The 16,546-nt window shown below is 41.1% G+C and overlaps 1 non-coding gene across 1 annotated transcript; it reads right to left on the minus strand.

The window, feature by feature from the left end:
• Nucleotides 1-2,623: 2,623 nt before the first annotated feature.
• LOC129538789 (U6 spliceosomal RNA) lies at nt 2,624-2,730 on the minus strand. Its single transcript, XR_008682325.1, has one exon. It is a non-coding gene; the product is annotated as a U6 spliceosomal RNA (small nuclear RNA).
• Nucleotides 2,731-16,546: the final 13,816 nt, after the last annotated feature.

Consider the following 16,546-nt stretch of genomic DNA (forward strand, 5'->3'; position numbering starts at 1 on the left):
ATTTTTCTGGAATTGAGCTGCAGGAGCTGCTTGTATATTTTGGAGATTAATCCTTTATCAGTTGCTTCATTTGCTATTATTTTCTCCCATTCTGAAGTCTGTCTTTTCACCTTACTTAGAGTTTCCTTTGCTGTGCAGAAGCTTTTGATTTTAATTAAGTCCCATTTGTTTATTTTTGCTTTTATTTCCAATATTCTGGGAGGTGGGTCATGGAGGATCCTGCTGTGATTTATGTTGGAGAGTGTTTTTCTTACCTTCTCCTCTAGGAGTTTTATAGTTTCTGGTCTTACATTTAGATCTTTAATCCATTTTGAGTTTATTTTGGTGTATGGTGTTAGGAAGTGTTCTAGTTTCATTCTTTTACAAGTGGCTGACCAGTTTTCCCAGCACCACTTGTTAAAGAGACTGTCTTTTCTCCATTGAATATTCTTGCCTCCTTTGTCAAAGATAAGGTGTCCATAGGTGCGTGGATTTATCTCTGGGCTTTCTATTTTGTTCCATTGATCTATATTTCTGTCTTTATGCCAGTACCATACTGTCTTGATGACTGTGGCTTTGTAGTAGAGCCTGAAGTCCGGCAGGTTAATTCCCCCAGTTCCATTTTTCTTCCTCAAGATTGCTTTGGCTATTCGAGGTTTTTTGTATTTCCATACAAATTGTGAGATTATTTGTTCTAGTTCTGTGAAAAATATCGTTGGTAGCTTGATAGGGATTGCATTAAATGTATAAATTACTTTGGGTAGTATACTCATTTTTACAATATTTACTCTTCCAATCCATGAACACGGTATATTTCTCCATCTATTAGTGTCCTCTTTGATTACTTTCACTAGTGTTTTATAGTTTTCTATGTACAAGTCTTTTGTTTCCTTAGGTAGATATATTCCTAAGTATTTAATTCTTTTCGTTGCAACAGTGAATGGAATAGTTTCCTTAATTTCTCTTTCTATTTTCTCATTATTAGTGTATAGGAATGCAAGGGATTTCTGTGTGTTGATTTTATATCCTGCAACGTTACTGTAACCACTGATTAGCTCTAGTAGTTTTCTGGTAGAGTCTCTAGGGTTTTCTGTGTAGAGGATCATGTCATCAGCGAACAGTGAAAGTTTTACTTCTTCTTTTCCAATTTGTATTCCTTTTATGTCTTTTTCTGCTCTGACTGCTGTGGCCAAAACTTCCAGAACTATGTTGAATAGTAGTGGGGAGAGTGGGCACCCTTGTCTTGTTCCTGACTTTAGGGGAAATGCTTTCAGTTTTTCACCATTGAGGATAATGTTTGCTGTGGGTTTGTCATATACAGCTTTTATTATGTTGAGGTATGTCCCTTCTATTCCCACTTTCTGGAGGGTTTTTATCATAAATGGATGTTGAATTTTGTCAAAGGCTTTCTCTGCATCTATTGAGATAATCATACGATTTTTATTTTTCAGTTTGTTAATGTGGTGTATTACATTGATTGATTTGCGGATATTGAAGAATCCTTGCATTCCTGGGATAAAGCCCACTTGGTCATGATGTATGATCTTCTTAATGTGTTGTTGGATTCTGATTGCTAGAATTTTTTAAGGATTTTTGCATTTATGTTCATCAGTGATATTGGCCTGTAGTTTTCTTTTTTTGTGGGGTCTTTACCAGGTTTTGGGATTAGGGTGATGGTGGCCTCATAGAATGAGTTTGGAAGTTTCCCTTCCTCAGCAATTTTCTGGAAGAGTTTGAGTAGAATAGGTGTTAGCTCTTCTCTAAACTTTTGGTAGAATTCAGCTGTGAAGCCGTCTGGACCTGGGCTTTTGTTTGCTGGAAGATTCTTGATTACAGCCTCTAGTTCCGTGCTTGTGATGGGTCTGTTCAGATTTTCTATTTCTTCCTGGTTCAGTTTTGGAAAGTTGTACTTCTCTAGGAATTTGTCCATTTCTTCCAGGTTATTCATTTTATTGCCATATAATTGCTGATAGTATTCTCCAATAATCCTTTGTATTTCTGTGTTGTCAGTTGTGATCTCTCCATTTTCATTTCTAATTTTATTGATTTGGTTCTTCTCCCTTTGTTTCTTGATAAGTCTGGCTAGTGGTTTGTCAATTTTATTTACCTTCTCAAAGAACCAGCTTTTGGCTTTGTTGATTTTTGCTATGGTCTCTTTTGTTTTATTGCATTTATCTCTGCCCTAATTTTTACGATTTCTTTCCTTCTACTGACCCTGGGGTTCTTCATTTCTTCCTTTTCTAGTTTCTTTAGATGTAGAGTTAGGTTATTTAGTTGACTTTTTTCTTGTTTCTTGAGGTGTGCCTGTATTGCTATGAACTTCCCCCTTAGCACTGCTTTTACAGTGTCCCAGAGGTTTTGGGTTGTTGTGTTTTCATTTTCATTCATTTCTATGCATATTTTGATTTCTCTTTTGATTTCTTCTATGATTTGTTCATTATTCAGCATCGTGTTGTTCAGCCTCCATATGTTGGCATTTTTAATAGTTTTTCTCCCAAAATTGAGATCTAATCTTACTGCATTGTGGTCAGAAAAGATGCTTGGAATGATTTCAATTTTTTTGAATTTACCAAAGCTAGATTTATGGCCCAGGATGTGATCTATCCTGGAAAATGTTCCATGTGCGCTTGAGAAAAAGGTGAAAAAAAATATGGAACGCTTCACGAATTTGCGTGTCATCCTTGCGCAGGGGCCATGCTAATCATCTCTGTATCGTTCCAATTTTAGTATATGTGCTGCCGAAGCGAGCACTAAAACATTAGAAAAATTTTGATTCATGTATAATTATCTTCTATCCAGGCATCTGACCAAATTCACTTATTTTAATTTGTAGATTTTTATTATTAATAGGATGAGTATGTCATGGTTTTCTGTATTAGTTTTCTAAAACTGCCAAAACAAAATATGACAGACCCTGTGGCTTAAACTACAGAAATTAACTTTCTCACAGTTCCTGAGCCTAGAGTCCAAGAACAAGATGTCAGAAGGGTTGGTTTCTCCTAAGACCGCTCTCCTTGGCTTGGAGAAGACAGCCAAGCTTTCTTGCTGTGTCTTAGCATAGTCATCTGTGCTGTCTGTGTCCTAAAATACTCTTCTTATAAAGATGCCCATCATATTGAATTAGGGTCTCACTCTTATGACCTTCAGTTCAGTTCAGTTCAGTCGCTCAGTCGTGTCCGACACTTTGCGACCCCATGAATCACAGCACGCCAAGCTTCCCTGTCCATCACCAACTCCCGGAGTTCACTCACACTCATGTCCATCGAGTCGGTGATGCCATCCAGCCATCTCATTCTCTGTCTTCCCCGTCTCCTCCCACCGCCAATCCCTCCCAGCATCAGACTCTTTTCCAGTGAGTCAACTCGTCGCATGAGGTGGCCAAGGTATTGAAGTTTCAGCTTTAGCATCAGTCCTTCCATGAACACACAGGACTGATCGCCTTTAGAATGGACTGGTTGGATCTCCTTGCAGTCCAAGGGACTCTCAAGAGTCTTCTCCACCACAGTTCAAAAGCATCAATTCTTCAGTGATCAGCTTTCTTCACAGCCTAACTCTCACATCCATACAGGACCATGGAAAAAACCATAGCCTTGACTAGACGGACCTTAGTTGGCAAAGTAATGTCTCTGCTTTTTAATATGCTATCTAGGTTGGTCATAACTTTCCTTCCAAGGAGTAAGCGTCTTTTAATTTCCTGGCTGCAATCAGCATCTGCAGTGATTTTGGAACCCAAAAAAATAAAGTCTGACATTGTTTCCACTGTTTCCCATTCTATTTCCCATGAAGTGATGGGACCAGATGCCATGATCTTTGTTTTCTGAATCTTGAGCTTCAAGCCAACATTTTCACTCTCCTCTTTCACTTTCATCAAGAGGCTTTTGAGTTCCTCTTCACTTTCTGCCATAAGGGTGGTGTCATCTGCATATCTGAGGTTATTGATATTTCTCCTGGCAATCTTGATTCCAGCTTGTGCTTCTTCCAGCCTAGCATTCCTCATGATGTACTCAGTATAGAAGTTAAACAAGCAGGGTGACAATATACAACCTTGACGCACTCCTTTTCCTATTTGGAACCAGTCTGTTGTTCCATGTCCAGTTCTGACTGTTGCTTCCTGACCTGCATACAGGTTTCTCAAGAGGCAGGTCAGGTGGTCTGGGATTCCCATCTCTTTCAGAATGTTCCACAGTTTATTGTGATCCACACAGTCAAAGGCTTTGGCATAGTCAATGAAGCAGAAATAGATGTTTTTCTGGAACTCTCTTGCTTTCTCCATGATCCAGCGGATGTTGGCAACTTGATCTCTGGTGCCTCTGCCTTTTCTAAAACCTGCTTGAACATCTGGGAGTTCACGGTTCACATATTGCTGAAGCCTGGCTTGGAGAATTTTGAGCATGACTTTACTAGCGTGTGAGATGAGTGCAATTGTGCTGTAGTTTGAGCATTCTTTGGCATTCCCTTTCTTTGGGATTGGAATGAAGACTGATCTATTCCAGTCCTGTGGCCACTGCTGAGTTTTCCAAATTTGCTGGCATATTATGACCTTATTTTCACCTTATTCACCTCTTTAAAAGCTCTGTCTCCAAACAGGTCACATTGGGGGACAGGACTTCAACACACAAATTTAGAGGGGGCATAATTCAGTCACCAGACATTTCTAAGGATATTAAGATATCATACACAAAAAAAGAAAGAGAAAGAGAACTTTATGTTTTTGCTTCCAATATTTCAGTTGTTATTTCTTTCTTTTCCTATTTCATTTTAGGGAACCTCCAAAATAATGTTTAAGACTAATAAAATACTGGTCATCTCTGTTCTTTTCTTAGTTGTGACAGAAATATCTATGTTTCATCATTTAGAATAACATTTGCTATTTATTTAAAAAATTCAGAAATCAGTTAAGGCATGACTCCAAATGGGCAAGTCCCCCCTTTCAGTGTGTTTTGTATTAAGTACAGGCTTTAATGATTTCTCTACCCTTTTCTTATATTTACAGAAAAATTTATAGATTGTGTATAAAAGGAACATAACCAGGGACTACAACTCAGGAATTCTCTGGTTTTGCACATTAGGAGATCCGTAAGTTTCATCAGTTCTCAACAACATTTACTTTCAGAACAGTCTGGGTTTGAGAAAAAAAATCTTGTGTAGTTTTGTGTATTTATCCACTTTCTCACATTCTCTTTCCTACGGATCTCATGGTAGGTCTTGTCAACCCAACACTGTTTAACAGTATGCTACTATTTTTCAACTAAATAAAAGGCTTTGAACCTAGTAGGGAAGTAAGCAAGCTTTCTTCCTCTGGTTTCTTTTGAAGTGTTCTGCGATGTCAGAAAGATTTATTGGATCAAGTAGGATGGAGACAGCAACAGAGAGGAGGGAAATACTTGACTTGGGAGCTGGGGATCTGCTCCCACAAATCCTGTAATTACCTTCCCATGCCTGGTGGGATGATGTTGGAAAGAAAGGTCCTGAAACGATAGGCCACACAGTGCCCTGGTTTCCCCAAGATGCTGGGAGAACACAAACAATGAGACTGCCGTTGAAAACACGAGCCTTGAATCCTACTGATGATTCAAAAATTCAGGCTTATTTGTGTTTTCTCGGGAGTGGGATTCTGTGTCGTGATAGAAATCTATCTCCTTCTTCCTTTTAATTGTTTCTTTAGGCCTGGGAAGTTTCTTCACTATGTTAAAGCTGTCCTGTGTCCCCCTCCTAGGGAATAATTTTTGTCACTGGGGCTGAGGAAATAAACACTTAACTGCAGCACCTGTTTGGATTGATGTGTTCTCCAGGACATCAACAGGTGGCCACAACTGTCACTATCGCATCCAACTATCAGTCACCTGAAAAACACTCCATATTTATGAATTGCTAATGACAAGGGACACTGAATAAATTAGTATTCACTCGACGCGAGAGACGCCGGCCCCGGCGCAACGAACCACGCAAAGAGGTGCGGCCCTGAGGAACTACCCCACGCCTGAGGCCAGGGCCGGCGGCCGAGAGGAGCTACCCCATGTCCAACAGGCGGTGGCTGCGCGGGTGCAGGAGGGCCGAGAGGAGCTACTCCGCGTTCAAGGTCAGGAGGGGCGGCCTTGAGGAGATACCCCTCGTCCAAGGTAAGGTACAGCGGCTGCACTTTGCTGGAGAGGCTGTGAAGAGATATCCCAGGCCCAAGGTAAGAGAAACCCAAATAAGATGGTAGGTATTGGGAGGGGGCATCAGAGGGCAGACACACTGAAATCATAATCACAGGAAACTAGCCGGTCTGATCACATGGACCACAGCCGAATGTGGTCCACTGGAGAAGGGACTGGCAAACCACTTCAGTATACTTGCCTTGAGAACCCCATGAACAGTAACAAAGGGCAAAATGATAGGATACTGAATGAGGAATTCCCCAGGTCGATAGGTGCCCAGTATGCTACTGGAGCTCAGTGCAGAAATAACTATAGAAGGAATAAAGGGATGGAGCAAAAGCAAAACCAATACCCAGTTGTGGATGTGACCAGTGATAGAAGCAAGGTCCAGTGCTGTAAAGAGCAATATTGCATAGGAACCTGGAATGTTAGGTCCATGATTCAAGGCAAATTGGAAGTGGTCAAACAGGAGATGGCAAGAGTGAACATAGACATTCTAGGAATCAGTGAATTAAAATGGACTGGAATGGGTAAATTTAACTCAGATGACCATTATATCTACTACTGTGGGCAGGAATCCCTTAGAAGAAATGGAGTAGCCATCATGGTCAACAAAAGAGTCCGAAATGCAGTACTTGGATGCAATCTTTAAAATGACAGAATGATTTCCGTTCATTTCCAAGGCAAACCATTCAATATTACAGTAATCTAGGCCTATGCCCCAACCAGTAACGCTGAAGAAGCCGAAGTTGAACGGTTCTATGAAGACCTACAAGACCTTTTAGAACTAACACCCAAAAAAGATGTCCTTTTCATTCTAGGGGACTGGAATGCAAAAGTAGGAAGTCAAGAAACACCTGGAGTAACAGGCAAATTTGGCCTTGGAGCACGGAATGAAGCAGGGCAAAGGCTAATAGAGTTTTGTCAAGAGAATGCACTGGTCATAGCAAACACCCTCTTCCAACAACATAAGAGAAGACTCTACACATGGACATCACCAGATGGTCAACACCAAAATCAGATTGATTATATTCTTTGCAACCAAAGATGGAGAAGCTATATACAGTTAGCGAAAACAAGACCAGGAGCTGACTGTGGCTCAGATCATGAACTCCTTATTGCCAAATTCAGACTTAAATTGAAGAAAGAAGGGAAAACCACTAGACCATTCAGATATGACCTCAATCAAATCCCTTATGATTATACAGTGGAAGTCAGAAATTGATTTAAGGGACTAGATCTGATTGATAGAGTGCCTGATAAACTCTGGACGGAGGTTCGTGACATTGTACAGGAGACAGGGACCAAGACCATCCCCGTGGAAAAGAAATGCAAAAGAGCAAAATGGCTGTCTGAGGAGGCCTTACAAATAGCTGTGAAAAGAAGAGAGGTGAAAAGCAAAGGAGAAAAGGAAAGATATAAGCATCTGAATGCAGAGTTCCAAAGAAGAGCAAGGAGAGATAAGAAAGACTTCCTCAGTGATCAATGCAAAGAAATAGAGAAAAACAACAGAATAGGAAAAACAAGAGACCTCTTCAAGAAAATTAGAGATTCCAAGGGAACATTTCATGCAAAGATGGGCTCGATAAAGGACAGAAATGGTATGGACCTAACAGAAGCAGAAGATATTAAGAAGAGGTGGCAGAAATACACAGAAGAACTGTACAAAAAAGATCTTCATGACCAAGATAGTCACGATAACATGATCACTGACCTAGAGCCAGACATCTTGGAATGTGAAGTCAAGTGGGCCTTAGAAAGCATCACTACGAACAAAGCTAGTGGAGGTGATGGAATTCCAGTTGAGCTATTTCAAGTCTTGAAAGATGATGCTGTGAAAGTGCTGCGCTCAATATGCCAGCAGATTTGGAAAACTCAGCAGTGGCCATAGGACTGGAAGAGGTCAGTCTTCATTCCAATCCCAAAGAAAAGCAATACCAAAGAATGCTCAAACTACCGGACAATTGCACTCATCTCACACGCTAGTAAAGTCATGCTCAAAATTCTCCAAGCCAGGCTTCAGCAGTATGTAAACCGTGAACTCCCAGATGTTCAAGCAGGTTTTAGAAAAGGCAGAGGCACCAGAGATCAAGTTGCCAACATCCGCTGGATCATGGAAAAAGCAAGAGAGTTCCAGAAAAACATCTATTTCTGCTTCATTGACTATGCCAAAGCCTTTGACTGTGTGGATCACAATAAACTGTGGAACATTCTGAAAGAGATGGGAATCCCAGACCACCTGACCTGCCTCTTGAGAAACCTGTATGCAGGTCAGGAAGCAACAGTTAGAACTGGACATGGAACAACAGACTGGTTCCAAATAGGAAAAGGTGTACGTCAAGGTTGTATATTGTCACCTTGCTTATTTAACTTATATGCAGAGTACATCATGAGGAACGCTGGGCTGGAAGAAGCACAAGCTGGAATCAAGATTGCTGGGAGAAATATCAAGAACCTCAGATATGCAGATGACACTACCCTTATGGCAGAAAGTGAAGAGGAACTCAAAAGCCTCTTGATGAAAGTGAAAGAGGAGAGTGAAAAGGTTGGCTTGAAGCTCAAGATTCAGAAAACAAAGATCATGGCATCTGGTCCCATCACTTCATGGGAAATAGATGGAAAAACCATGGAAACAGTGTCAGACTTTATTTTTTTGGGTTCCAAAATCACTGCAGATGCTGATTGCAGCCATGAAATTAAAAGACACTTGCTCCTTGGAAGGAAAGTTATGACCAACCTTGATAGTATATTAAAAAGCAGAGACATTACTTTGCCAACCAAGGTCCGTCTAGTCAAGGCAATGGTTTTTCCCGTGGTCATGTATGGATGTGAGAGTTGGACTGTGGAGAAGGCTGATTGCCGAAGAATCGATGCTTTTGAACTGTGGTGTTGGAGAAGACTCTTGAGAGTCTCTTATACTGCAAGGAGATCCAATCTGTCCATTCTAAGGGAGATCAATCCTGGATGTTCATTTGAGGGACTGATGCTAAAGCTGAAACTGCAATACTTTGGCCACCTCATGCGACGAGTTGACTCACTGGAAAAGACACTGATGCTGGGAAAGGTTGGGGGCGGTTGGAGAAGGGGACGACAGAGAATGAGATGGCTGGATGGCATCACCGACTCTGTGGACATGAGTTTGGTGATGGACAGGGAGGCCTGGCGTGCTGTGATTCATGGGGTCACGGAGAGTCGGACATGACTGAGCGACTGAACTGAACTGAACTGAGTAAATGTGCCTCAAAAGTTATAATAAACAGACTATTAAACACATCGAGAGATGTAGAAGTACCTCTATATTCTAGTATAATTTACAATAGAGTTACAAGAAAGAAAACAAAAACAAAAAATCGAACTCATTATTCTCATTCTGGAACCTACTAGGTAGAACCTACTAATGCCAGGTCAGATGGGATGCTTGGTGTGCTGATCTGACAGAGGAGTGGTCCCTGAAGTAAGACTTTTTTGGCTTCCTTCATGGCTCAGATGGTAAAGAGTCCACCTGCAATGCAGGAGACCTGGGTTCAATCCCTGGGGTGGGAAGATCCCCTAGAGATGGGCATGGCAACCCACTCCACTGTTCTTGCCTGGAGAATCCCATGGACAGAGGAGCCTGGCAGGCTACAGTTCATGGGGTTGCAAAGAGTCACACAAGACTGAGTGACTAGCACTTTCACTTCACACTTACTCAGTCCAATGCAGTTTAGTCGCTCAGTCATGTCTGACTCTTTGTGATACCACGGACAGCAGCACACCAGGCTTCCCTGTCCATCACCAACTACCGGACCTTGCTCAAATCCATGTCCACTGAGACGGTAATGCCATCCAACCATCTCATCCTCTGTTGTCCCCTTCTATTCCTGCCTTCAATAACTGCCAGCATCAGGGTCTTTTCTAATGAGTCAGTTCTTCACATCAGGTGGCCAAAGTATTGGAGTTTCAGCTTCAGCATCAGTCCTTCCAATGAACACCCAGGACTGATCTCCTTTAGGATGGACTGGTTGGATCTCCTTGCAGTCCAAGGGACTCTCAAGAATCTTCACCAACACCACAGGTCAAAAGCATCAGTTCTTCCATGCTCAGCTTTCTTTATAGCCCAACTCTCACATCCATACATGACTACTGGAAAAACCATTGCTTTCACTAGATGGACCTTTGTTGACAAAGTAATGTCTCTGCTTTTCAATATGATATCTAGGTTGGTCATAAATTTCCTTCCAAGGAGTAAGAATCTTAATTTCATGGCTGCAATCACCATCCGCAGTGATTTTGGAGCCCAGAAAAATAAAGTCAGCCACCGTTTCCCTATCTATCTGCCATGAAGTGATGGAAGTGGATACCATGATCTTAGTTTTCCGAATGTCATTTTTTTTTTTTTGAATGTTGAGTTTTAAGCCAGCTTTTTCACTCGCCTCTTTCACTTTCATCAAGAGGCTCTTTAGTTCTTCTTTACTTTCTGCCATAAAGGTGGTGTCTTTTGCATATCTGAGGTTATTGATATTTTTCCCAGCAATCATCCAGCCCACCGTTTCTCATGATGTACTCTGCATATAAGTTAAATAAGCAGGGTGACATATACAGCCTTGACATACTCCTTTCCCAATTTGGGACCAGTCTGTTCTCCCTTGTCCCGTTCTAACTGTTGCTTCTTGACCTGCACATAGATTTCTCAGGAGGCAGGACAGGTGGTCTGGTATTCCCATCTCTTTCAGAATTTTCCTGTTTGTTGTGATCCACACAGTCAAAGGCTTTGGCATAGTCAATAAAGCAGAAGTAGATGTTTTTCTGGTATTCTCTTACTTTTTCTATGATCCAACAGATTTTGGCTATTTGATCTCTGGTTCCTCTGCCTTTTCTAAACCCAGCTTAAATATCTGGAAGTTATCAGTTCACGTACTGTTGAAGCCTCGCTTGGAGAATTTTGAGCATTACTTTGCTAGCGTTTGAGATGAGTGCAATTGTACGATGGTTTGAGCATTCTTTGGCATTGCCTTTCTTTGGTATTGGAATGAAAACTGACCTTGTCCAGTCCTGTGGCCACTCTGAGTTTACTAAATTTGCTGGCATGGTGAGTGCAGCACTTTCACATCATCTTTTAGGATTTGAAATAGCTCAGCTGGAATTCCATCACCTCCACTAGCTGTATTCGTAGTGATGCTTCACACTTGCTATTTATTTCTAATAAGCCTTTACTGATTTAAGCATATCCTGCTTTCTTATTATACGTAGATGTTTCATGAATGTCCTCCATATTTCATTCAAGGTTTTCCAGTATCCACTATATAATTATATAGCTTTCTCTTTTAACTGGTAAATACAATAATTTCTGGTTTTAAAGTAGGCTTGCTTCCTGGAATGAGCCTTTCTCAGTCATGATATGTAACTCTGGAAGTACTGTAGTATTCTGTTTACTAATATGTTGTTTAAAATTTTTGTATACAGTAAAATTAAAAATTTACATAAACTTTGATTCAACAGTGTCACTTCTAGGCCTCTAGCTCACAGAAAGAAATCACCAACAGGTTAAGACTTTTATGCTTAAAGATGTTAATTAGCAAATGTTAAGTAGCACAATTTACAATGAATAAAATCTTAAAAAGTTATCCTATAAAGAAGTCCATTTAAAAAATTTCATCTGGAAGGAACAAGATGGCGGAGGAATAGGACGGCGAGACCACTCTCTCCCCCACAAATTCATCAAAAGAACATTTGAACGCGAGTAAAGTCCACAAAACAACTTCTGAATGCTGGCAGAGGACGTCAGGCACCCAGAAAAGCAGCCCATTGTCTTCGAAAGGAGGTAGGAAAAAACATAAAAGATAAAAAGCGAGACAAAAAAGTAAGGACGGAGCTCCGTCCCGGGAAGGGAGGCTTTAAAAAGAGAGAAGTTTCCAAACACCAGGAAACACTCTCACTGGCGAATCTGTGGCGAGCCTTGGAAGCTCAGAGGGCCACATAACCCTTGTTTTTTTTTTAAGATTTTTTTAAAACCCACAGATTACCCGCCAAATGGTAACTCCCAGCGGAGAAGCAGCGCAGACGCCTGCATACGCCATTCGCAAGGGGGGCTGGGCAGGGAGGAGCCGGCTGAACTGCTTAGAGACAGGACTGGGCTTGAATGCCGCGAGAACAATTTGAGAGAACTGGGGAGAGCAAAGCAGACTGTGGGATAGCTTCCCCACGAAAAGGTGGAAAGCTCTAACCTATGACTCGGCCAGCCCCGCTCACAGAATAAAGGACTGAGCAGAGTGAGCCGGCTGCGGCTGGCCCATCCCCCATCCCCCGCCGAGACAGGCAGGGAGCGCAGCCAGAGCCGGAACGGGCAACCGCGGCCCCAGAAAGGCATCTGATACAAACTGCACACAGGCTTGTTGCTAATCAGGACTTCTTGGCCTCGGGCCGGTCGATATCCCCCTGAGAAGGTGCACCAGTTGTACACTCAGAAAACTGAGTGGTGGGGACTGGGGAGGCGAAAAGTCGCAGAGACCGCGCTCGCCAAACACCTGGTCCCCTGAGCTGCTCGGACCTGGGAAGGCACAAAACGCAGGCCCAACCAAGTCTGCGCCTTTGTGGAGTACCTGAGAACCTGAATTTGAGCCGCTCAGACCTGGGAAGTGCATACAACCCGGCGCCGGCCTCGGACAGTTCCTGGCAGAGCAACCTAAAGCCTGTGCAGTGTAGACTGGGACAGCATACGTGCTGTGAGTGGGGGCAAACCCAGCGTGGCCGAGACGCTGCGAGCACTCCCCACAGACGCCAGAGATAATTGACTGCAGCGTTCCTCCCTTCCCAGAACAGGACTGAACAACTGAGCCTCAAAAAGTGTCCAACCACCCCCTAGTATCAGGGCGGAAATTAGACACTGAAGAGACCAGCAAACAGAAGCTAAAGCAGAGGGAACCACCTTGGAAATGACAGACAGAGATATCTAGAGACTACTCCAAGAATAAGACCAAAAACCAGAGGCAAGAGGCTTAAGCCAGAATCCTGAGAACACCAGAGAACTCCTGACTTCAGGGAACATTAATCAATAGGAGCTCATCAAACGTCTCCATACCTACGCTAAACCCAAGGGTCAACAAGTTCCAGAGCAAGACATACCACGCAAATTCTCCAGTAACACAGGAAACTAGCCCTGAGCTTCAATATACAGGCTGCCCAAAGTCACTCCAAACCCACTGACATCTTATAACTCATTACTGGTCACTTCATTGCACTCCAGAGAGAACAAATCCAGCTCTACCCACCAGAACACCGACACAAGATTCCATAACCAGGGAACCTTGACAAGTCACCTGTCCAACCCCACACACAGCAAGGAAACTACATAATAAAGAGAACTCCACAAACGGCCAGAAGAGGGAAAGGCCACCCCAAGCAAAGCATTATAAGCAAGATGAAGAGGCAGAGAAATACCCAGCAAGTAAAGGAACAAGATAATTGCCCACCAACACAAACAAAAGAGGAAGATATAGGGAATCTACATGAAAAAGAATTTCGAATTTTGGTGGTGAAAATGATTCAAAATCTTGAAAGCAAAATGGAGTTACAGATAAATAACCTGGAGAAAAGGATTGAGAAGATGGAAGAAAGGTTTAATAAGGACTTAGAAGAAATAAAAAAGAGTCAATATACAATGAATAATACAATAGATGAGATGAGAAACACTCTGGAGGGAACAAACAGTAGAATAACAGAGGCAGAAGACAGGATAAGTGAGCTAGAAGATAGAATTGTAGAAATAAATGAAACAGAGAGGAAAAAAGAAAAACAAATTAAAAGAAATGAGAACAATATTAGAGACCTCTGGGACAATGTTAAACGCTCCAACATTCGAATCATAGGAATCCCAGAAGAAGAAGACAAAAAGAAAGACCATGAGAGAATACTTGAGGAGATAATAGTTGAAAACTTCCCTAAAATAGGGAAAGAAATAATCACCCAAGTCCAAGAAACCCAGAGAGTCCCCAACAGGATAAACCCAAGGCGAAATACTCCAAGACACATATTAATCAAATTAACAAAGATCAAACACAAAGAACAAATATTAAAAGCAGCAAGGGAAAAACAGCAAATAACACACAAGGGGATTCCCATAAGGATAACAGCTGATCTTACAACAGAAACTCTTCAGGCGAGGAGGAAATGGCAAGACATACTTAAAGTGATGAAAGAAAATAACCTACAGCCCAGATTACTGTACCCAGCAAGGATCTCATTCAAATATGAAGGAGAAATCAAAAGCTTTGCAGACAAGCAAAAGCTGAGAGAATTCAGCATTACCAAACCAGCTCTCCAACAAATGCTAAAGGATCTTTTCTAGACAGGAAACACAGAAAGCGTGTATAAACTTGATCCCAAGGCAATAAAGAAAATGGCTACGGGATCGTACTTATCAATAATTACCTTAAACATAAATGGGTTGAATGCCCCAACCAAAAGACAAAGGCTGGCTGAATGGATACAAAAACAAGACCCCAATATATGTTGTCTGCAAGAGACCCACCTCAAAACGAGGGACACATACAGACTGAAAGTGAAGGGCTGGAAAAAGATATTCCATGCAAATAGAGACCAAAAGAAAGCAGGAGTAGCAATACTCATATCAGATAAAATAGACTTTAAAACAAAGGCTGTGAAAAGAGACAAAGAAGGAAACTACATAATGATCAAAGGATCAATCCAAGATGAAGATATAACAATTATTAATATTTATGCACCCAACATAGGAGCACTGCAATATGTAAGACAATTACTAACAAGTATGAAAGGGGAAATTAACAATAATGCAATAATAGTGGGAGATTTTAATACCCCACTTACATCTATGGATAGATCAACTAAACAGAAAATTAACAAGGAAACACAATCTTTAAATGATACAATAGACCAGTTAGACCTAATAGATATCTATAGGACATTTCACCCCAAAACAATGAATTTCACCTTTTTCTCAAGTGCACATGGAACCTTTTCCAGGATAGATCACATCCTGGGCCATAAATCTAGCTTTGGTAAATTCAAAAAAGTTGAAATCGTTCCATGCATCTTTTCTGACCACAATGCAGTAAGATTAGATCTCAATTATGGGAGAAAAACTATTAAACATGCCAACATATGGAGGCTGAACAACACGCTGCTGAATAACGAACAAATCATAGAAGAAATCAAAAGAGAAATCAAAATATGCATAGAAATGAATGAAAATGAAAACACAACAACCCAAAACCTCTGGGACACTGTAAAAGCAGTGCTAAGGGGGAAGTTCATAGCAATACAGGCACACCTCAAGAAACAAGAAAAAAGTCAACTAAATAACCGAACTCTACATCTAAAGCAACTAGAAAGCTTTGGTACATATACACAATGGAGTATTTCTCAGCCATCAAAAAGAATGCATTTGAATCAGTTTTAATGAGGTGGATGAAATTGGAGCCAATTATACAGAGTGAAGTAAGCCAGAAAGAAGAACATCAATACCGTATATTAACGCATATATATGGAATTTAGAAAAATGATAACCTGAACCCTGTATAAGAGACTGCAAAAGAGACATAGGCATTTAGAACAGTCTTTGGGACTCTGTGGGAGAGGGTGAAGGTGGAATGATTGGAGAGAATGGAATTGTAGCATGTATATTATCATAAGTGACCAGTCCAGGTTCGACGCATAAATTTTCCTCTGTTCATTTCTTTGCATTTGTGCTTTTTTAATAAAATTCTTTTTAAAAATAAAAAATAAATAAATAAATAAATAAAATAGAAAAAAAAAAATAAAGCAACTAGAAAAGGAAGAAATGAAGAACCCCAGGGTCAGTAGAAGGAAAGAAATCGTAAAAATTAGGGCAGAGATAAATGCAATAAAACAAAAGAGACCATAGCAAAAATCAACAAAGCCAAAAGCTGGTTCTTTGAGAAGGTAAATAAAATTGACAAACCACTAGCCAGACTCATCAAGAAACAAAGGAAGAAGAACCAAATCAATAAAATTAGAAATGAAAATGGAGAGATCACAACTGACAACACAGAAATACAAAGGATTATTAGAGAATACTATCAGCAATTATATGGCAATAAAATGAATAACCTGGAAGAAATGGACAAATTCCTAGAGAAGTACAACCTTCCAAAACTGAACCAGGAAGAAATAGAAAATCTGAACAGACCCATCACAAGCACGGAACTAGAGGCTGTAATCAAGAATCTTCCAGCAAACAAAAGCCCAGGTCCAGACGGCTTCACAGCTGAATTCTACCAAAAGTTTAGAGAAGAGCTAACACCTATTCTACTCAAACTCTTCCAGAAAATTGCTGAGGAAGGGAAACTTCCAAACTCATTCTATGAGGCCACCATCACCCTAATCGCAAAACCTGGCAAAGACCCCACAAAAAAAGAAAACTACAGGCCAATATCACTGATGAACATAGA

Source organism: Moschus berezovskii, chromosome 2, assembly GCF_049115385.1.
Source record: "Moschus berezovskii isolate FMDL1 chromosome 2, NW_MosBer_1.0, whole genome shotgun sequence".
Classification (NCBI taxonomy): domain Eukaryota; kingdom Metazoa; phylum Chordata; class Mammalia; order Artiodactyla; family Moschidae; genus Moschus; species Moschus berezovskii.